At 64.2% G+C, this 22,178-nt stretch overlaps 1 protein-coding gene across 1 annotated transcript in view; it reads left to right on the top strand.

Annotated features, from left to right (window-relative positions):
* Positions 1–12,787: 12,787 nt before the first annotated feature.
* CARD11 (caspase recruitment domain family member 11) overlaps positions 12,788–22,178 on the top strand; it is a 66,268-nt gene continuing 56,877 nt past the window's right edge. Inside the window, exon 1 of the mRNA XM_045824354.1 lies at positions 12,788–13,010. The gene's annotated coding sequence lies outside the window, so the exon portion shown is untranslated. The remainder of the gene's footprint in view (positions 13,011–22,178) is intronic.

Here is a 22,178-nt window from a genome sequence, read left to right as displayed (position 1 = left end):
AAGCCCGAAGGGGAGGCGCTGCGAAGTGACTGTGAGGTTCCTGGCGATTCGGGGTGAGGGGCTGGCGGGGCGCCGGCAGGCAGGAGGGTGCATGGGTCTCGGGGGCCCTCAGAACCACTGGGTGGGCGGGGGCCACAGGAGAGAGGGGCCTTGGAGATGAGAGCTGGGAGCGGCCCAGGTGGGAGGCAGCCGGTGGGGGAGTCACCTGGGGATGCGCCAGCCCGGGGCCGGAGGAAGAGGGGCTGGAGGAAGAGGGGCGGGGAGAGCCAGGGGAGGGCTCGCTGATGTCATGCAGGAGGGATCCTGAGGCCCCTAAACTCCTCGTTCCCAGCGGGAGTGAGCTGGGCTCCTCAAAGCCCGTGGTCCCCCGCTCTGTGTGAGCTCTGTCCTCCCGGGGGACGGGTGGGTCTGCCGTCGTCCCCGGGCCCCAGGGCACATGGGAAAGGTGGGCTCCTTCTCCTAGACTGCCCTCGTCTCTCTTCCTCTTCCTCTGCTGGTTCCTATGCCCTGGGGCCCACAACCTCCCTGGAATCGGAGCACGAGTTCTATCTGCAATCCGCCTGTCATCCACACAGGGCCCTGCTTGGCTCCACCCCCTGCTTGGCTCCACCCCCGCCCCAGGCCAGCGTGGGGGTGGGGAGGAAACTGACCACACCCCCCTCACATGCTTCTCCCAACAAACCCGAGAGATGGGAATGACGTGCCCACCCACAGACACAGAGAAGAGACCCGGGCAGCAGGTGTCCTGGTTTCTGCCCGGGCCTCACGTTTCCAGAGGGTTCCCCAGGGGGCCTGGGGGGCTGTGTCCACCTACAGCGCCCTGCCCCGGGAGGGAGGGGGAGGGCGGAGAGGAGACAGGTTCCTCCAGGCTTCTGCACCCCCCACCCGTCCGCACCCCCAGTCAGCGTCCCCCGAACCAGATCCGCTCGTCAGCGCGCGAGAAGCACGGTGGTGCGGCCCCGCGTGCGGAAAGGCCTCATTTCTCTCAGGGAGACAGGTGAAACGTGCGATTTGGCAGCTATTTCTGCGCGTCGTCGCGTACTGAGAGTCGCGGGGCCTGTGAAGACGGGAGTGTGAAAGTGCTGTGTCGTGTACGTGCAGGTTGCTAAGGAAGGAGATCATCTCGGCTCCCTTCTCAAGGAGAGAAACCTGTCACTCGCTGAGCGACGGTGCTCGCTGAACGGACCGCGGCCCCGTCACAGGCGCGCCCGCATCGATCGTGATGTCGGCCGGCTTGCACGGACCCTCCGCCACGCAGCACCCGTGTCTCGGTAAAACCAGGGGCGGCAGGGAGAGCCGCACAAGACGGAACAAAGCCAACAAGGTGCCGGCCGCCCTCGGCTCCCGGACTGCAGGTGGGACTTGGGCCAGGGGCTGCGGGTCGCTGACCGCCTGCCGTCGCAGATGACCGATCATCAAGCAAAAAAGGTGGGGTGGCCCTGGCCTCTCTCAGACCACTTCCTCTTAACGGTCCTTCTGCCTGGGTCGGGGCCCCCCCGCCCCGCAGCAGACCCTGAAACAAAGATTCGAGGGCGGGTCATTGAGGTGGGGGCGTTCTCAGGACCCCAGGGAGGGGAGGGAGGGCTGTGGTGATGGGGCAGGGAAGGCTGGGGGGGAGGGGTTGCTGTGGGAGAGGTCCAGGCAGGCAGGTCGCCCCCCCCCCCCCCGCCACAGAGAAAGCCTCGGGCCGCGAGCGGCGGGGCCCTGAGCGGGCGCTGGCTGCTCCTCCGGGAGGCCGGCCTTCCTCCCGCGGAACCGTCCTCCGCGCCGGCCCCAAAGGAGCTGATCTTGGTGAGTCAGAGCACGCAAGGAAGCCACACTCTCCCCACTTCCCCTCGTCCGCGTGAGACATTGAAACAAACACATCTTGAAACACATTTCAGAACACATTCTGACGAGCCCAAGGAAGGGAGCCCCTGGAGGGGCCGGCGGATAAAGGCAGGACTCCCCTCCCTCTCTCGCTCACGAGACTCTGTCCAAGAGCTCGGGGACTGAGCCGCGGGAGCAGAACTCTCCGCCCGGCTGGGCAGCGAGGGGGCGGAAGCCGAGCAGCCAACGCAGCAGGTCCGACGGCAGAACAGAAACCGAAAGGGCCGCGGCCGTGGGCCCCGCATCGCGTGGGCAGGGGCACTCAGGACGGCGCCCTGCGGCACCGTCGTCCTGTGCCCTCGGACCACGGCCTGAGAGCAGTGCTGAGAGAGGACACAGTGCCCCTCACTGTGTCCCCGAACCTCCTCATCTGGGGAGAGGTCCTCTGTGCACAGGAGGGGGGGGGACTGAGATGGTGGGATGCGTCCCGGGCGACCAGGTGTGTGCGTGGGGGCAGGGTTCAGAGGGTGCCCGGAAATCGGGGTGGGCATCGGCGCACCAGGGGCGGGCGGGGCGAGCAGTTAGCCCGCAGAGAGTTCCAGAACAGCCGGAAGTCAGTCTGTCTCAGTGGTCAGAGCGGACCGGCGACTCGGCCCCAGGCCAGGGGTGAGCTCCGCCCCAGAAATATCCACGCTCGGTCCAAGTTCTGAACCGCTGCAGGGGGCCCGGCGGGGTTTGAATGCCAGAAACGCGAGCCTCCCGTTCGCCCTTTCCTGTGACGAGAACGCCGGTAAATTCTGCGGCCCCTCCGGGGGTCGACGCGGCCCTGCGGGCTGCCTCCACCCCCACCAGCTCGGCTGCGCACCACCCCGCGCCTTGGAGTGTGCTGGTTTCTCGAGTGAGTTTCCATGGCAACGAGACAGGGATGCTGGCCTTGGCATTTCCGCTGTAGGGTCTGGCCAAGGCAATTAGACAAGAAAAAATAAATAAAAGGCATCCAGACTTGGGGGTGGGGGAAGAAGTGAAGCTACTTCTATTTGCAGATGACATAATTTTGTACAGAACAAGCCCCAAGGAATCCGCTAAAAAGTTATTGAAACTAATAAATTCAGCAGGATTGAGAGACACAAGAGCAACGTATACAAACCAACTGTATTTCTCTGCGCTGGCAATAAACAACCTGAACACAAAATCAAGAAGACAGTTCATCTACCGTAGCATCAAAGGGAATAAAATACTTAGAAATGCATTTAACGGAAGAAATGAAGACTTATATACAATGAAAACTATGAGGCATCGTTGAAAGAAATTTTAAAAGATCTAAATAAGCTGGAAGACATCCCACGTTCATACGCCTTAAACTGATGTACAGATTCGACATGACTTCTACCAAAATCTCCCCTGGCTATTTGGCAGAAGTTGGCAAGCTGACCCTTAAAGTTCACGCAGAAACTCAACGGGCCCAGCGTGGCCAAGGCAGTCTTGACAATGAAGGGATCCGTGGAATAACTCCCTCCTCCCAGTTAGAAACGTACCACAAAGCTGCCGTCATCACGGCAGTGTGGCAGTAGCCTGAGAATCGAAAAGGAGACAATGAGACAGAGTGGACAGCCCTTATTTACGGTCGGCTGATCTGTGACCAGGCCGCCAGGACCGCGCAATGAGGAAAGAAGAGCCTTTCCAGTCACGGCTCCGGGACAGACGGTTGTCCACCGGAAACCAGATTTGGAGCTGGACTTCACGCCATAAACAAATATTGCGTCAAAATGGATCATGGGCCTAAATATAAGGGTTAAAGTTGTCACACTCTCAGAAGAAAACATGGAAGTGTAATTTGTGACCTCAGGTTAGTCAATGATCTCTCAGATAATCCAGCAAATGAACAAGTATCAAGAGAACAAAATAAATCAAACTTAGCAAAATGAAAAGTTTTGTGCTGCAAACCATACCATCAGGAAAGTGGAAAGGCAACCCACAGAACAGGAGAAAATATTTACAAACCATAAATCTGGTAAGGAACCTGTATCCAGAATATACAAAGAACTCTTACAATTCAGTGAAAAAGACACCCCCATTTTTTAAATGGGGAAAAGTTTTTACAGACATTTCTCTGACGAAGATATTCAAATGGTCAATGAACCCACAAAAAGATGCTCTACGTCATTAACACATCAAAACCACAATGAGATACCATTTGACACCCATCAGAACGCCTATGATACAAAAGACAGTCACAAGCGTTGGCGAAGGAAAGGAAAAATCGGAACCCTCGTGCACCGATGGTGGAAACTTAGAATGATACAGCTACTAGTGGGAGCAACCCAAATGTCCCTCCACTGATAAAATGACAAACAAAATGTTGTATATTTATAGAAAGGAATAATATTTGGCAATAAAAACAACACTGCCCTGGCCAGCGTGGCTCAGTGGATTAAGGTTGCTGGTTCGATTCCCAGTCAGAGCACACGCCTGGGTTGTGGGCCGGGTCCTCGGTTGGGGGCGTGCAAGAGGCAACTGATCAGTGTTATCTCCCATGCATTGCTGTTTCTCTCCCTCTCTCTCTCCCTCCCTTCCCCTCTCTCTAAAAGTAAATAAATAATTTTTTAAAAGAATGCTAGGCCCTGGCTGGCGTAGCTCAGTGGATTGAGCGCAGGCTGCAAACCAAAGTGTCACAGGTTCAATTCCCAGCCAGGGCACATGCCTGGGTTGCAGGCCATGACCCCCAGCAACCGCACATTGAAAGAAAAAAAAAAAAAGAATGCTGATACATGCTACAACGTGGATGGACCTTGAAAACATTTTGCTAAGCGAGATACAAAGTGACTGTGTGTGATTCCATTTATAGGGAATGTTTGTAATAGACAGACCCATAGGGACAAAGAGGAGACAAGTGAGTGGGGGTGCGGGGGGGTGCGGGTGCGGGGGTGCGGGGACTGGCAGGTGGGGATCGGAGAGTGACTGCCGATGGGCGTGAGGTGTGTTTGGGGGCGATGAGAACGTTTTGAAACGAGGCTGCGGTGCAATCACACAACTCTGCAGACGCACCAAAACCCGCCGGAGTGTGCCCTTCCGGCCGCTGAACTTGGTGGTACGTAACGCACAGCTCGATCAAGCTATTCGAAATAGAAAGGTTCCGGAAAGTTCAGAATCGCTGGAGCCCCTTTCAGGCTGGTCCGCGTCTGCAGGGCCTGTGACAGACGCCTCCTGTCCTGTCTCTAAACAGCGGCGCCCAAATACACGGCCCGGCAGAGCGGCGGTGACACTGAACTTGAAGTAGCTCCTCGCTGCCGCTTTTGCAGCCGTTTGGGAGTTTTATTTATGTCTACATTCTAAGGCAGGGCAGCAGAAGGCGAACCACACGCTGAAATATTTTCGTCTGGTAAGTACCTACACGCGATCTCGTGCTGACTTGAAGTGTCTTTAGCGTTGACATTCATTCTTCTTCTAACTGATCACGGTTTTTAAACCCCCCAAAAAAACAAACGACAACTCGTAACTGACTCGCGCGGCGTTCTCACGGAAAGTCGTCGGGAAGAGAGACGCGACGGTGCCGGCGATGGGCTGCAGCTGCCGGGGCGGCTGGCGCGGCTGCGGGCGCCGTCACGGAGGGCTGGTGGTGCGCTTTCGGGCACTGACGGGGCCGGAGCAGCAGCCCCAGGCCCGCGGGGCCGGGGGGCGGTTCTCAGTGGTTGTTAATAAAACATGGACAGGTTGTCACGTTTCAGGTCAAGTGGTTTCCCACGGTAGGGGCCAGCCCACCTCATAATTTAACCTCGGCAGCCCCGGAGCTGGAGGCAAAAGTGTGTCTGCGGACCACGTCACTGGCACGGGTTGTGAGTGTGTGTGTGAGTGTGTGTGTGTGAGTGTGTGTGTTGGGCCGTGTGGTTGCTGCTTCCTTTCCGTGTGGCTTTGCTCCTCGCGTGCCCGCTGTCGGAGGCGCTCCCGGGGTGCCGCAGACAGACCGAGGGCCAGGCGCAGCCCCCCGCCCCGCCAGGAGCGACTGGACCCCCTCACGGTGCCTCACTGGCCTCGACGCTGTGGGCCGGAACCCACTGAACCTCACGGGCCATTCTCAGTGTCTGCCTCCGCCGGGTGCAGTCTAATGCGATCGGTCCTCGCTCTTCCTTCCGATAATCCCGTTCCCCCTTCCACGCCCGCCCTGTGACTTCCCCCACCACCCCCCCGTCCCACCCCCCCGCTTGCTCCCTCGGCTCATGGGTTCTGGCCGCGGTGACGTTTCTCCCCGTTCTTACACGCTGAACTCAGCCGTGTTCACATGAGCATGTCACACGATGCAGCCTTTTGACTAAGAAACGCAAAGGTCAGAATCACAAATTCTGCCAAAACCTCCATGCATGGTCAAGTTCAAAGCAGATAACAGTGCCCCTAGTTTCACACCACGCGGAATATTCAGAGGCTCAAGCCCGCAGGATTAGCTGAGCGCAGGCTCCAAGAGGCATGGACTTCCAAACAGTCGGACACCACCGCCACGCCTTGGTGTCTACGCCGGCAGTGACGGGTGCGTCCCACGCTGGTGGCCTGGGGGGGGGGGGGGGGCGGGGCGGGGCGGGGCGGGGCCTGACTTCCTCACCGGCTGGCGTGGCCTCAGGAGCAGACGGACCTGCATGGTGCTCGGACACACGCGGAGGGCCTCGTAAAGCCCTGACTGCTCTACAGCAGCTTGGGGAGCGCTGGTGCGCAGATGGCCGTGCTTAACACGGCTCATGCGGTAAGCTCCAACATTCGCACTTGCAAGGAGCCCTGACTGCGCGGCTCAGACACTGTGTCCTGCGAGCGGACATAACTCAGAGCCGTTAGTACAGGCGCGGGCGCCTCCGGCTGCGGTCTGGAGAAGGGGGTGGGGGGGCAGGGGGACGGGCCCTGGGCGGGCACAGGGGTTGACAGACTGGGCTGTACGTGCTCCAGGTTTCCGCAGGGGCCAACAGCAAACACCAGGCCACCACCCTGAGGTCCCGTGCAGAGAGGAAGGAGCTGGGAGGCGATGGAGCGGCACCTTCCAGGCCGAAGGTAGCCCAGAGCACTTCACAGCCTCTTCAGTTCCGGGCGGGGCACACGGTTTCTGGGGACGAACCAAGCATCCACTCTGGGCTCGCTGCAACCGCTGTGCAGACCGCCGGCCCTGCCTGGGACGGCTCGTCGCTTGTGGAGAGCCCCAAGCGCACGCACCGCCCTCTAGGAGGGATGCAACGTGCCGGTTCCCCCGATGCCGCCTGCCTGAGGGAATCTGGTGCTGGGGCCACCCCACCCCACCCCACCCCGCCCCGCCCCGCCCCGCCCCCCAGCCTGGAGAGGAACGGGGCCAGCACAGCGGTCAGTGGCGAATGGGCCAGTCCCACATTTCCCCACGTCTGCCTGCCGCACAACGTGGCACCTGGTGGCCTCTCGTGGGCCCCTCCTGTCCTCAGTCCAGGGCGGCGGCGGCCCCAGCGCCAGCCCAGCGTCACTCCGCCTGGTCTGGGCAGGAGCGGGCCCCCCCCGCCCCCCGCAGTGCCATGATGGAGTGAATTTCAGGATCTCTTCCCCCCTGGGATACGTAAACGGCCATCATCATATTTCTTAGCTCGAGCCACTGAGAACGGTCGAATGTGTATTACCAGCCTGCAGATGGGAGCGTTTTCCTCTTGGGGCGAGGCCGTGCCTTCTGCAAGAATTAAAAAAAATGATAACAATGAAGTCGAGGGTCATTTAAGGCGTTCGGCACACGGGAGAGGAGCTGGGCCTTTCGGCGGGCGGGCTGCTCTTCATCGGTGTGGGGGGATGCGGGTGGGCCGGTGCGGCTCTGGAGTCACCTCCGCGCAGGGACGTGGCGCGGAAACAGCTCAGAATCCGGAGGAATGAGCTGGAAGGGGCGGGGGCGGCAACAGCAGCATCAACGCATGGAGTTCGTAAAACTTAATTAAGGGCCTGGAAGGCTCTGGTTTGCTCGCGATGCTATTTTGGGGGGGACTAATATATACAACGGCAGCGAGGTGCGGCGTCTGGGGGAAAAGCAATATATTAATTCTCAGATCAATAGTTTGTGAAATGCCTCTCTGCTGTCCCAAGTGTGCGACTGTTCCGCTGATAAGGAACGATTTTCCCAGAGTCGGAGGCAGCAGGCGGGATGAGATGGCTCTCGGGAGGGAAGGGCGGAGGGAGGGGGGGCAGAGGAGGGCCGTTTAAGAGACACGACCACGGCCCCCCCCACCACCCCCAGGCCCCCTCTCTCAGTCCATCTCCCTCTCCGCGCCGCCGCCCGGCGCCGGCCCCAAGTGCGGCGCTGTGACCGGGTCCAGGCGGAACCAGCCGCTGGCCTCCCTGCCGTCTCTGGCCTTTGGCCGGGGTTCGGGCAGCTCGGTCTGCCGTCTGCAGCTGAAATTTGGGGGGAGCCAGGAGGAAAACTGAAGCCGGGGAGTGTTGGTAAACACATCAGTGGAACTCAACAGGAGGGGGCGTAGCAAGCAGCTGACGGTTTCGGGAATGGAACTGAGTTTGTCGACCCCGCCCGGCTCCCAGCCACGACTCGGAGCCCCGGAGGTCACGCCCCTTCCCTTCCTCCGGCGCCAGTTCGAGGTGGGCCTGTCCGGGGAGGAGGCTTGTTCCGCGCGCCTCCCCCGGGCAGCCTGCGGCCCAGGGCGGCTCCCTCTTCGGGGCAGCTGTGGCCCCAGACCCCGGCGGGGTCCCCGCCCTCCCTGCCCGGGTCTGCTCACCTGGCTGTCCCCTGCCAGGAGCCCCCCCACCCCCCACTCCCTCCGCTGCTCCTTGTCTCTGCTCAGACGGGAGGAAGGCGGTCAGACACATGTGCACGTGGATGTGCGGGCCCCAGGGAGACGCTGCGGGTGCTGGGGCTCCTCCCGGGAGTTGGGCAAAGGGACAGAGAGAGGATGCCGAGGGCCCCAGCTGCGAGTGTTGGGCCGTCCCTGCAGAAGCCGCGCTCTGCCGGGTGCCCCACCAAGAGGCCTGGACCCTGGGCCTTCCCTGGCTGGTCCCGGGTCCCCCGGGGACGTGGGCCTCCAGGGAGAGCCTGCGATGGCGCTCGGGACGGCCCCACAGTGGAAGCAGGGGGCGGCCCTCCTGGGTGAGGCTGGGGCGGACACTCACCCACACCCAGAGGGAGAGCTCGGAGTCTCCCGTGAACTCCAGCAGGGTGGGGGGCAACCAGGCCAGGAAGACGTTGTCCTGGACCCCCAGGGGTCAGAGGCCAGAGGCTTGGGGCCCCGTGAGGCCCCCCCGGACCCATTGTTGCAATTCCTTCGGCAACAGGGGTCTTTGCCGGACACGGCCCAACCTCTCTCAGCCAGCCGCTGGTCCTCTTCCTCGTCCACCGCACTTTTCACCTCCTCTCCGACCCTTGTGGTCCTTGTGCGTCCTCGGGGAATTCCTGTCTCGGCAAGCGCTGGGGAAGCCCTGTGTCCCGAAGCCCCGCCCGCCCAGGACTGTGCTCGCTCTGCTCTCACGCTGGTGGCCACGTGGCCGGACGCAGAACTCGGCGTTGGCAGTCCAGCTCCCCGAGAGCGAGGAGGCGTCCCTTCGCTCCATCCTTGCCCGGGGCCCGGCTGGCGCTGCCAGCGAGAGCCCGGACCCCACGGGACCCTCGGCAGGGCTCTCCCCCACCCCCGCCCCTCACAGATCCCAGGGTCTCCTCGTCACCTGTCACCGCCGCTGCTTCCTCCCTGAGCTGCACAGGGACACTGCTGGGAGCAGGTCCCTCGCTCCCCATCACGCGGCTTCTCTCGGCTCCGCCCCCCCCCACCCGTTACGGAGAATCGCGTCACCCTTGGGCTCCGACAAACACCGTCATGCGCTCATGACGAATTCCTCCTCCCGGGCTGTCTTCTCCGGCCCGGGATGGTTTTTCGATGTCCCGTGGTCTTTCTGAGTCGATCACTTGTGTCTCAACGTTCCTCTCCCGTTCGCTGTCTCGTGGGGGGTTTTACCCCCCACCTCGGCTTCCCAGCCGGGACACAGAGGTGACCGGCCCCCTACTCTGGCCCTTCTCCGGATTTTATGTGTGTGTTGTACTGTCTTGGGGACGCATCTGGGACTTCCACCGCCTGCTCCTCTCCTCGGCCTGCCCGTGTCAGAGCGTCTGCTCTTCCGTGGACGTGGTTTTGAGGACTCCGGCCAGGGCAGTGGGGGGGGGTGTCCCACTGCCTTCCCGGCACCGCCGCCCCCTCCCCCCGCCCGTGGGAGACGGTGGTTCTGCGTTCTCGCTCTTTCACGGCACCGGATGCGGCCCACGTGTGCGAAGGTCCACGCTCCCCGGCTGGGCTCTCGGGGCAGACGTGGCGTCCCAGCAGGCCACGGGACTCCAGGGCGGTGCCACGCAAACCCCGGCCTGCGGCCCGTGTCCTCCCGACGCCCGTCCTCGATGAGACGAGAACAGACGTCGAGACCGAGCGTTGAGAAACCTGTACAGTGTGTTGACGTTGCCACGACAACCAAGCGTGACCAGCGGGCTACAGTCTTGAGTGTCTTTTTTAAAAATTCCATTTTCTAGTAATTCCCCTTTATGACATGTCGTAGAAGTACGCGTATCACCAGTCCGTAACCGGTTAGGAATTTGGTGACAGACGGGGGGTGTAGGGGATGTCCTCCGGCACAGCCGCTCCTGGGGGCCAATGGGGGGGGCCTCGCCGGCTGCCCCCTGCTGCAGGTCACCCTGGGCCTCTGTGGAGTGCGGGTCATCTGCCCGCGTGAGTGACGGTGGGTGGGGGTTGTGGCTCACGGAGCGTCGCCCCAGAAGCAGCCGGCCCGAGAGGGGACGTACATTCCAACGCTGCAGCGCGGCTGCTGCTCCCCACAAATCACCGTCGCAGCGTCGGAAAGCGAGAGGTTGTGCGTCTCCACCCATCCTGCGTGGGAGACCGTCTCTGCTCCGATGGTCCCCAACGACGCAGCTAAGCTTTCCCGTAACTCGGTCAATCATCCGTGTTTAGGTCTCAATTAATTACAGTTAAATGAAGTTTAAAATTTGGTTCCCTATCACCCCGGGCACATGTCATCCCCAAGCACCCAGCAGCCGGGTGTGGCCGGCGCCTGCCCTGCCGGACCACACGGTTTTGTGTGACCACACGGTTCTCAAGGCCACACCGTTCTGTGGGACCACACGGTTCCGTGTCTTCGCAGGACTTCGGTGACGCAGAGTGTGCTCACCGCTGCCAAAATCCATGTCCGGACACGGTTTGAACCTGTGCACGTCTCACCCCGGGAACCTCTCCAGCTCACGATGCCCGTGAGGCGGGGCTGGCTGGCAGGTGCCACGTGCCGACGTCCTCCATCGCCGGGCAACCCGTGCAGACCCGGGACGCGTGACCGGGGAACAGGTGAGGGCGTTTGTGGTGAAGCAGATCCGGCGGAACACCCGCCGTGGCGCCACGGGCGGGGTGCACGGGCGTTCACTCCACACCCCTCTCCCGAGTGTTCACACACCCTGATCCCAACCAAGGTGTTCGGGGAGGAAGGGGCTTGTCCCCGGGGAACCACACCTGCGTGGGATCCCGCCGCCGAGTCTCCGGAGCGGACTCGCTCGAGAGAAGCCAGACCCCGAGGAGAACCTGCGTGCGGCTCCGCGGAGTCGGCGTTCAGACGCCCCAGGCGACAGGTCGGGCGGACCGCTCTGCGCCCTCACGGAGGTCAGCCGTGGCCGTCCGGGCGGGCGGTGGCGGAAGGGCAGAGGCGGGCATCGTGGGGAGCAAAGCTGTTTTTTTGAGTCAAGCGTGGTTTCACAAGGCGTGTTCGCTTCGTTAGAATTCCTCGAGCCGTTGGCAGAGTCCGTGAGCCGCACGGCGGGGCCGGCAGAGGGGCCGGCGCTCCCTCCCAAAGCCACGCCGCCTGGTGGACGGGCCTCGAGAGCCCGGGGTCGGGGTCGGGGTCGTGCCCGGGCCCGGCCGCCTGGGGATGAGGACCGGCCGGCCGTGGCCCTGGGCGTTCACCTCGGACCCCTCCCTGCCTGCGGTCCTTGGTTCCGGTGTCGGACATTCTGGGCAGAAAGCAAACACGGGGTCCCCCTGCCCACCGACCCCAGTGCGTCTGCACAGCTGCCCCCTCCCAGACCGGCCGGGGTCTCAGAGCCGCCCGGGCTGGGCCCCTGGTGCTGTTGGCCACCCACCCTCCTGCTCGGTTGACAGAGTGGCTTTTCTCGGGGACTTCAACCGGGGGTCCGGAGGGTGTGTCTCTGGCTGGGGGGGGGGTGGAGAAGGGAGAGGTAAACTGAGGCAGAGTAGACCTGGAGGTGGTCGGCAGTGGAGCCCAAGATTCTCTGGTGCCGGTTCGTCCAGATTTTTACGATGATCCACGTGAAACCCGGCCCCGGCCGCCCACAGTGTGTGGCAGAGCGGCTCGCCCAGGGTCCCCGCCGTGGCTGCCGGGGACAGAGCATCAGAACGCCGGCACGCGGAAATCACAGCTTCTCCCACGGGCCCAGGGCCCTGGGCGCACTGGCGGGCCTGGCTGTGCGGGGCCCCCGGGGCTGTGGGTGAGGGAGGGGCCGCAGCCTCTGTCACCAGGAAGTCTCCAGGGAAGGCCCTCGGAGGCCTGCCGACCCCAGGCCAGCCCCGGGAAGCTTACAGAAAAAGGCTTAGGCAGGGAAGAGGCCTGGGCTGTCCAAGGCTGCAGGACTCACTGCTCCCCAAGATTCGTTGGGACCCCTCCCCCAGAAGGGGCGTCCCCTCCCAAGGCCACATCTGAGCTCTGGCAGGTTGTCAGAGCGGGGTGGGGGCCGATGGCCCCAGGCGGGAGTCCCCCACCTGAGGCCGTGCCCTTACCTGAGCCTCCCCACCTCCCGCGGGGCCCACCAATCCCGGCCCCACACCCGAAATCCCACCCCAGGGCCCACCCCCACCACACCCACCCGGTTACCGGCCTCCCCCGAGGCCGAGGACCCAGACTCCTCCCTCCCCCTCTTCCTTATCTCTTTTTCTAACCTTTTGCATGTTTTTAGTCTCATTTCCTGTCGGGGTTTGCATTTCCCTCCCCCACCCCTCCTGGTCGGTGACACACTTTCTCTCCTTGTCTCTCTCCTTCGCCTCCACCGGCCTCCAGCCTGACTCCCGCCTGGGCGGCCGCTGCCCGCTCCTGGCCCTGCAGCACCCCCTCCCGCCCCCGGCGGGCAGGCGGGACTGAGGGCAGGGCTCCCGGGAGGAAGCCGGCGGCCTGCACGGAGGAGGCGCCCCGCGGGTGGCAGAGCATGAGCGCCCCAGGTAGGCAGGCGCCCCAGTGGCCTCGAGGGGGTGGGGGGACGGGGTGGGAGTGGGGGGAGGCGCCGGGGGAAAGCGCAGTGGTGGCTGGGGAAGCAACTGGGGTGAGGGAGAGGAGACTCGAGGTTACAGGGTTCCCGATGGGGGGTCCCTGGGGGCCTCGGGGGTGCTGTGAGGGGTGGCGGAGGGCGTCTGGGAGTGGCCGGCTGGGCTCGCCCGGGGCTGGGCCCCCAGACCTCTGTTCCGTCTCTTTCCCCCCCTCTCCGCTGTCTATCCCCTTCCAAATGCTCTCTCTCTCACGCTTCCACCTCCCGTGTCTCTCCTCCGGGCCCCTCGTCTCCGAGCATCTGCATCCGGCAAGGTCCCCAGCCCCTTGGGGAGGAGGAAAGGGATGAGTAAGGGCCCAGCCGCTGAGGCCGGGCAGGGCTCCCTCCCTCGCACCTGCCCCAGAGGGAGGAAGGAAAAGAATCTCTTCTAACACCTGAGAGGACAGGAAGTTTCCAGACCACAGCCAGGCCTGACTCAGAGGCTCCTGAGAGCGGGGGCCCCAGTGGGGAGGGAGGAGAGGACAGCCCCTCTCACAGGGACCGGGTGGGAGGCCTCGGCAGGGCCCACGTTGCCCCTGAAGCCAGACTGAGGGTGAGGTCACCTCCCTGGACACTGCCCAGGCTGGAGGGCCTGAGGTCACCTCCCCGGGACACTGCCCAGGCTGCGGGCTGTGTGCAGGGCGGGGGATGGGACCCTCCCAGGGCCACGGGGCTGCAGCTGTGCTGAGGGGGGCAGCCTGCCCGGTGGGAACGGGTTTGCCGGTTTGCCGGGGCTGCAGCGTCTGCCCGGGCTCCTGCGTGTCAGCCGGGGGCCACCGGCGCTCGCTGGGTCCTGGACCGGACTGACCAGCAGGCCCAGCCTTCTCTCAAAGAGAGCCTCAGGTTTGCCGTCGATGAAACCTCTCCCGACCTGCAAAGGCCACCAGCCTGGCAGGCGGCGGGGGGTCCCTGGTGCCCTCTGCCCTCTGCGTGCACCGGGGTTCGCGCACACACGGGACCCGAGCTCCACGTCACGCTCTGTCCCTTCCGAATCTCCACGTCTGCCCCCCCAGCGGCAGCTGCAGAGTGATGGCTCCTCGCTGGCCCGGGGTGACCCGAGGGCAGGGGGCGCCTGGCACCCCGCCTGCCATCCCAGCAAAGCGGTTTGGACCGACGCAGGTTTTATTGGCGCCCATATCAAACCAAAGGCTGGGGGCCCGCCAGTCCCAACGGCCTTGAGGCCGCCCAGGATGGTCCTTTGTGTGATTTTTTACATTGTGGTAAAACGCACGCAACGTAAGAGTCAGCATCTCCGCCTCTGACCGGTGTCCAGTTCAGGGACAGTAGGCACACTTGCACTGTGGTGTGAGCGCCCACACTGTCCACCATCCACCCTCCCCCAGTGACACTCCGCCCGGAGAAGCCCTCCGTCCCCAAGTCCCGCCCCCGGGCCCCGGCCCCACCCTCGACTTTCTGTCTCTGCGTCCGACCACCCCAGGCCCCTCCCTTCAGTGGGATCTTACAGCGCATGTCCTTCTGCATCTGGGCAAAGTCACTGAGCATAAGGACTTCAGGGTCCGTCACCATCACAGCAGGTGGCCGCGCGTCCTTCCTTTTCAAGGCTGAGTGATCGTCCCCTGTCCAGGTGGACCCTACGTTTCTGTCCATTCTTCCTCTACGTGATCTAAAATGACCTGCAACCCTAACTCTTCTTCCAAAGCTGGTGGCCCTGGTAAGAGTCAGTCCGTGGGCACCCTCTAGGGGGCGCTGTGGGGGACACGGAAGGAATGTGGGACCCAGACGTCCCTAAGCAGGTGACGCCGTGCAGGCCCAGTGTGCCCTGGCCAGCGTGTGGCTCGGAGCCCCCGTGAACGGAAGAGAACTTTTGGGGCAGAGAGGATGGTGGCGGGAGGCCAGCTGACAGGCGCTGCTACCCCAAGGCCCAGAAAGTCAGAAGTGCTTCCAGGCTGGGAAGGTGCAGTCTGGGCCGCCTCCCAGCTTCCCTCCCCGCCCTCCCACGTGGAGTTTGTCCATCCCTGGAGGCCAGACTTGCTTCGGGCTCGGTGGTGGGGCGGACGGCGGACGGCGGAGGCTGCGGGCCCTTCTGTGGCCACGGCTCCTGGCGCCACCTCGTGCGCGGCAGGCCAGGTGGAGTCCCGGCGTTCAGACGACGGGGGTGGAAGGGGGCGTCGAGCGCTGAAGCCCAGAGCTTCCTGGCATCGGTTTAAAAGTGGCCTCCGTTCGGTTCGGCCAGGCCCTGTGCTCGGCCTTGGGGCCGGCGCCCCCTGGGAGCGGGGACGGGGTTCAGTCCCCACGGGCCAGCGTTCCCTGCGGCCACCCTGACACGGCCTGGCTGCTGCTGCTGCTGCTGCTGTTCCGCACAGCCAGATCGTAGAGATTCGTCTTTAAAACAACGCAGGTCACGGGGAGAGGGCGGTAGGAGTCCGGGCGCACCTCTTGGGCCTGAGGCTGGAGGGGAGAGGGGACGGTGCGTCGCGCTGCGGCCGCAGGAGTGGGTTCGAGTTGCCGCCGCTCCCCTGTGCTCGCCGTGTGACCTTGGGCAGGCCTGCGGCCACTCCAGCTCCCGGAGGGTCGTGTCTCCCCAGTGCAGTCAGGATGCTGATGTTGATCATGTTCAGGCCCGTCAGCTGCACGGAGCACAGAATGAGAAAACATGAGATATGGCATATCGTTGCCTTGGCTGTCACTCCCAAGGTCCCTCGGGGGGGGCTGGCAGGCGGCCTCCCCAATCCGGCGCGGTGGGCTCGGTCACCTAGCTTCCCGGTCTGCGAGCCCAGCCCCCCCAACCCCCGGCACTGAGGCAAAGGGAAGCCCACCCTGTGCAGCACTGTCCCACGGGTCCGGAACCCGTGGGAAGTGGCGTCCATACGGGAACAGAGAGAGAAGGAAAAAGCAACTGCCGTGGAAGTCCCTGAAAACCACTTTTCTGCTAAAGAAAGCTTCAATAGGCACACTCCTGGGTGCCAGTCCCCTCCCTGCGCCGCGCTGCACCGCATGGGCAGAGCCAGCTCGTGGGGCGTCCCCAGCCTCCCGAGCTGCTGCCGCTCTGGGTCAGTGGTTCCTACGGGCAGTGAGTTTCAGGGGGCAGTCGCTCGCGTTGCGGTCTGCTCAGGCCTCGGAGGTTGCAACGGTCACTGTCCCATTTGTGGAACGGGTGTCGGTGGTCCGGTGGCTGGGGCTCTCTCCCCGCTGCTCTGGTCCTGGGGTCCGGGCCCCCCAGGCACGCTGGCTGTGTCACCGCGCTCTGCCCCCCCACCCCCACCCCGGCTCGTAGTGTGGAAGCAGCTGCAGACACGTGGGGTGGCCAGACTGGGCCGGGGGTGGACAATGAGCAGAACAGGAGAGGGCCCTCCACCAAAGATGGCTGACTCCGGAGTCGGGAATTCTACCCAGAGACAAATTTGTTTAAAGGGTCTGAGGGAAGAGAACTCGAACCCACCAACCCGCACCGCTCATCTGTGGCCGAGTAGGTGGGCAGGCGTACAGCAGGGACGCGCCCTTCTCACCTGTCAGACGGGCGAAGACCAGAAACGCTGGTAAAACCGGCCAGTGGCAGGGCGAGGTGCGCCCGGGCCAGCGCGGTGGGTGGTGGGTGGACAGACGCGCCCCGGGGCCCAGGGACCCGGCTCTGAGACACCGGGCGCGGCTGGGCCTGCCCGCCTCCTTGCGCACCGCGGCGGTAACTGCCCCGTCCTCATTTCCTGTGGGGAGGAGCACACACACACACAGAGACCCCCACAGGGCGCGGTCCCCTCAGTGGGATTCTGCCAGCCACTCACAGGATGCAGACGGGTCTGTCCAGGGTGCGCACGGGAGTTTCTAGAAGGAAACACCGGCACTGAGAAGGAGGAGCCACTCCTGGTCGGGCGTCGGGGGAACAGGGCTCAGGGGCCCCGTCCCGGGGGAAGAGTTTCGGTATCTGCTGTATCCTTCTCTCCGGCTTGTTTTTACTGCGAGTGTCTACCGTCTTCACGAGTAAGACGCAAGCAGGACAAAAGTAAGGTTAAGGAAAGAGGGGCCAGGGTGGGTGCCCCCCACCCCGCCCAGTCTTCTGCTGCCGGCCCAGTTCTGGTGTCCCTGTTTCCCGCCGGAAGGTCACCTTTTCCTCTGTAGCAGCTTCTGGCTCCAGCCAGGCCCCAGTCAGAGAAACCCCAGGCCCCCCCCACCCCCCCGCGCTGCCACTGAACAGCAAACCGGGTTGGGGAAGGGGTCTCGGCATCGAGGCGCGGCACACAGTACACTTCCCAAACCCGATGGGTTCCGTGGATGCGGCCCTGCCCCGCCCGGCCCCCCCACCTGCCCTTGAACCTCTCGGAGGTGGAACCACGCTCGGGCTTCTCCGTCTCCAGCTCGGGCTTCCTTGGTGTTCTGTGTGGCGGTCACGGGGGTCGGTCACGGGGGTCGGGGGGGGGGTGGTTCCATCGCCACTGGACGGCGTTGTACGAACGAATCTGCCCTGATTTACCGCCCTTCCCACGGCTGGAAGGGTGGTGCTGTCTGCAGCTCGGGGCTGCCCTGACAGAGCCGCCGTGCCTGTGCCCGTCGAGGCCTTGGTGGCCGGGACCCGTGCTTTCGGTCGGAGGGCCAGCAGCCGCTCCTGAGCCGGCATCGTCCCAGGGCCGGGTCACGGTCGTTTCCGTGGGCGAACGTTGCTACGAAGTGAAACCGCCTTCTGCCAACACCCGTGCTTCCTTCCCTGCCTCCGAGTCAGGCTGATGTGATTCATGGACGTTTTCGAAGAAGAAATGTCCTTTTTCTAAAAGGGATTCCGGTACGGTTGGTTCGGGGGGAAACATGCAGTTGAATAATAGTGATACCTCGCACCTGTCCCCAAGCTTCCCGTCTTCAATGCCCAGGTGCTGCTTGAAAACCCACTTGCTAACCTCCGTGGGGCCTGGGGCGCCGGGCCCAGGGCCACCCGTCCTCGCCGGTGAAGGGTGGAGGGCGCGGGAGCCCCCTCCTCGTGGAGTTCTCCATCTCTGAAAGGCGCGGCCTCCCCCTCACTGGGGGCAGGGAGGCTCTTCCCCGGAGCCCTGGAGGCTCGTGGGTGTTGAGTTGGGGAGGGCTGGGACGGGGGGGGGGGCAGAGGAGGCCGGCTTCCGCAGGAGGGGCGGTCTTCTGTGATCACCCCGACTCTGAGGGTCACCACCGCCGGCGGCAGAAACAGAGGGTGCTCCTCGCGGCGGGTAGAACCATGGCTTTTCCTTCTCGAGTCTGCGCCGTGATGGAGCCAAAGCTTTCCCTCCCACCACAGCCGCGGGCTGAGGTCCCAGGGCTAGGGCTCCGCGCGGAACTTGGGAGCCGCCGTCCGGCCGACCGCAGTCCGGCTGACCGCTTTGAAAGTGTCGTCTGCCCTCTCCGCCCCCACATGATGGCCTCCATGGCCAAGTCCAGAGGTCCACCCTCAGTCCTCACAGGGCCTGGCCCGGCAGCATCTCCGGACACGGTCGGCCCCTCCCTCCTGCTGGACCCGGGGGTCCCGCGGCCGGGGGGCCTCACGCTTTTGTTTCTCCCGTGTCTGTGGACCCCCCTCCTCGTCTCTTCTCCGAGTCCCACTTGTCCTCCGCCTCCCCGGCCACAGGGCCTCGGGCCTCTTCTTGCTTCGCTCTCCTTCCCGGGGCGGGGGGCGGGGGGCACACCGTCTGGGCTCACTGCCCAGAAGGTCAGTCGTCCCCACGCTCACGACCCCCGTGCTCACGACCCCCGAGGGTGCGCCTGGCCCCTGCCGGAGGCCCCTCTGGAGCTCTGGGCTTTCATGGACAGCGGCCTCTGCGTGGGTCCACCTGGACTCGTAGGAGGTCCGGGACCAAACTCCGGGTTTTCCCCCCACGTCCTCTCTCCCCCTCTACCCGGCGCTCTGCGCAACACCCCGGCCGGCCCCCCGTTTCCGCTCCCAGGGACACGGCCGCGTCCTCCAGCTCTGCACAGAAGGCCCGGGGGCCCCGGGGGCCCCGGCTGGGCGGGGAGGAGTGCGGTCCTCGGGCTGCCCGTGCGTCTTTCGGCGGGGACTTGCTTACCCTGCACGCGGGGCACAGAGCGGGCCGTGGGCCGCCGGGGCGCGTCCCTCCTCCCCTCTGCTCTCAGCTTCCTTGTGCACCAGGTGCGACGCCGCCAAGTGGAGGCAAAGGGCGGACAGGTGGCACGTGGGTTTTGTCGTGAGGGCCAGGCCCGGGCCGGCAGGGGCCGCTGGCCTGAGGAAGGGCCCGAGCTCCGTGGAGAGAGTCGGTGATCGATTGCGCACGTCCGCCGTGGCCGTGAGGCTGAACAGTGAAGCCTTGTGCCTCCGATTAGTCATTGCCGCCCTCGCTGGGCAGGACCGGGCACCCGCCAGCTTTAAACATCCAGGACGGCGCCATGACCTCGAGCGCATCGCTGTCCCACGGTTTTGTTTCTCCCCGGGCGCGACGGAGACGAGTAACGCCCGCCCGCCCGCCGCCCCGCCGCCCCGCCGCACCAGACTGCTCCGAGGAGCACGGGAGACAGTGGGTGAAAAACCGCCCTGGAAATAACGGAACGTTCTAGAAACGGGAGGTTTCGTTGTTGTTAATTGACCTCGCGCGTCACGAATTCCTGTTAGTCACGCCTCCCCCTGAGCCGTCTCACGGGGCCGGGCGAAAGCTTTGCTTTCGCTTTGCCCTCCCTCTGGGGAGACGGAGGGCGGCCCTCGGATGCTCTGGGGACGGCGGGGGGGGTCACCGTGGATGCTGGAGGTGCGAGGTGCGTTTCTCCGAACGACCCCCCCCAGGCAGGGGAAAGCCCGGTGCCGCCTCCAGCGCACCCCCCCCCCCGCACCCGCCAGCCGCCCTGCGCCCTGCAGCCTCAGCTGCGGTCCCCGCCCTGTGCCCCATGCTTCTGCACAGAAGGCGGGGGGGGGGGCTCTTCCCGGAGTGAGTTTTCGCCTCCCTCCCAGGGTCGTCCTTGTCACCCCGACCTGTGGAGTCCGGCAGACGCCCCGGGCGGGCAGCGGGGAGCAGCGGGCCCCCCGGGGGGTGCCCAGTGTCCCCCGGGTCCGTTTCTGCCGCAGGTGCCTGGACGTCCCGTGGAGACAGCCAACACGTCTGCTGTTGTTACCTAATGGGAAAGACAAAAAAAAAAAAGCCCTGCCTAAATCAACAAGCCTGCCTCCTCCCCCGACGAATGCCTCGGACGCCCCGTGTTTTCTGCCAAAACCCCGAGCACAGAGGCTGTTTGCAGCCCCCTCTGGGCGCGGACGTTGCCCGGGGGAACCATCCGTCCGCGCATTACCGGGCGCGAGCAAAGCTTTGGGGCGATGCTGCTCGCCGGCGGCGTGTCCTGCGCGGGATTCATTGCTCCGGCTCTTATTCATCAGCGAGTGTGTTTCATCGTAACGTGTTTCATTTCCTCCCGCCTGCGCGGCTCGGGCTTTCTTCCACGGCCCTCGCCGTGAACGATGCTCGGTGCCGTGTGGAACGAGCGGCACTCAGAACTCCTCTCAGACACGAAGGGTTTTTTTCTTCTGGTTTGATTTTTTTCTCTCTCTCTCTCGTGGCAGAAGAAGAAAGGACCCGAGTTTCCTGTAGGACTGGAAACAGTGAATCAGATTTTTGTTTTGCTTCAACCCTGAAAATCTCAGGCAGGAGCGCAGGGGCTCTGGACGGAGCTGATGGCTGTTTCGGGGTGGGGGTGGGGGAGTCGGAGGGGTCGGGGGCAGGGCTCCTTCCAGCCAGGCCACCCACGGTGCCTGATCCGAGAGGGACAGAACGGCGGCCTGAGTCACGGCGCCGAGGGGCCCCTGGCACCGCCCCGTCGCCTTTCCTGTTCCTCCCGTGGGCCTCGCAGCCATTCAGCACCCGGTGTTATTCACACGGCGGCGCGTGCCGTGGGCGCGGGCTCGGCCTCCCACCGGCCTCAGCACCCGGGATGAGCCGCTGGACTTCTCTGCCCCCCGCTCCTGGCCTGCGAGGCGGGGACAGCAGCGCCCTCCTCTCGCGGGAGATTAAACTAGCGACCGCGCAGTGCGTGCCCCGCCGGCGCGGCGCGCATCTCGTTCGGGGACACACGCAATAATGCATGTTTGTCGCCGGAGGTGGCGCGCCCTAGAGCGAGCTCTGAAGGGTCCCCCCCAAACCTGAAACCCGGCGTGAGCCACCTGCCAAGCCTTTGCTTCCCTCCCTCCGTCTGGTGCTCGTGCACGAACATCCGTTACCACCGTTACCCACGCACATGCGGTCCCGGTGTCTGCCCGTCACGGGCCCTCTGCTCGGCGCTCAGGGGGGAGGATGAAAACCCCGGCTCCCCACCCCGACCGGGCTGTAGTCCGGTGCGGAGGCGGTCAGTGGCCAGAGAGAGCATTTGCGACGAAGGAGGCCCCCACCAAGGCCGTCTGCCCCCGGGGCAGGGGCCTCCCGGAGTCCGGCAGCTGGAACGGGCGGGAAAGGAGTGGGGCTCCTCGCAGGCAGAGAAGAGCCGAGGCCTTCTGAGCAGAGAAGCAGAGCGGCGCCCGGCTGGGGGGGTGGGCTGTGTCCCTGCTGGGAAAACGTCCCAAAGCTGCGGGGCCAGGGGGAGGAGAGGCCCCCAGGAGCCCCCAGAGGCTGCCCCACGGAGGCAGGGGCGGTCCCGAGGGTGAGGGCCGGCTGCCGGGGGCTGGGGCAGGGGCCACCAGCCAGGGCAGGGGTGCGGGGTCCGAGGGCACCACGGGAGGCCCAAGGAGGGGCCCTCCCCTCCGGGCACACGGGCCAGGGTCAGTTTTACTATTTTAAGTAAACGTCACGTGGAGGTGTCCCGTACACAAGAGACACCCCCACATCCCGAGTGGGGAGCTTGGGGGGTTTTCACAGCACCACCTGCACCCAGATCGGGAAACATAAAGGGGCTGCCTAAGAAAGGGCAGGGCTCAGTCATCCCGGTGACTTTGCCATCGGATTAACTCGTGGTGTGAGCAGGTGTCCCCGGTAGTGCTGGGGACATTCACGTGTGGAAACAGGATCGGGTGTTCGTGCAAAATGCCCGTCGGGGCGGGCGCCCTGTGCTGCCCTGCCCTGTCCCCGCGGTCGCCTGGGGTGGCCGTTCTCTCGCTCACGCTTTTACTGCCCAGAAGTCGGACTATAAATATTTCACGTCCCGCCGGCGTGACTGCCGATGGCTGGTGAGCTGGCGGACCGGT

This window comes from Phyllostomus hastatus, unplaced genomic scaffold (genome assembly GCF_019186645.2).
Source record: "Phyllostomus hastatus isolate PE091 unplaced genomic scaffold, TTU_PhHast_1.1 phas_contig_150, whole genome shotgun sequence".
In the NCBI taxonomy this organism is placed as follows: Eukaryota; Metazoa; Chordata; class Mammalia; order Chiroptera; family Phyllostomidae; genus Phyllostomus; species Phyllostomus hastatus.
The sequence above is the reverse complement of the archived record's forward strand: the minus strand, read 5'-3'. Positions and strand labels throughout refer to the sequence as shown.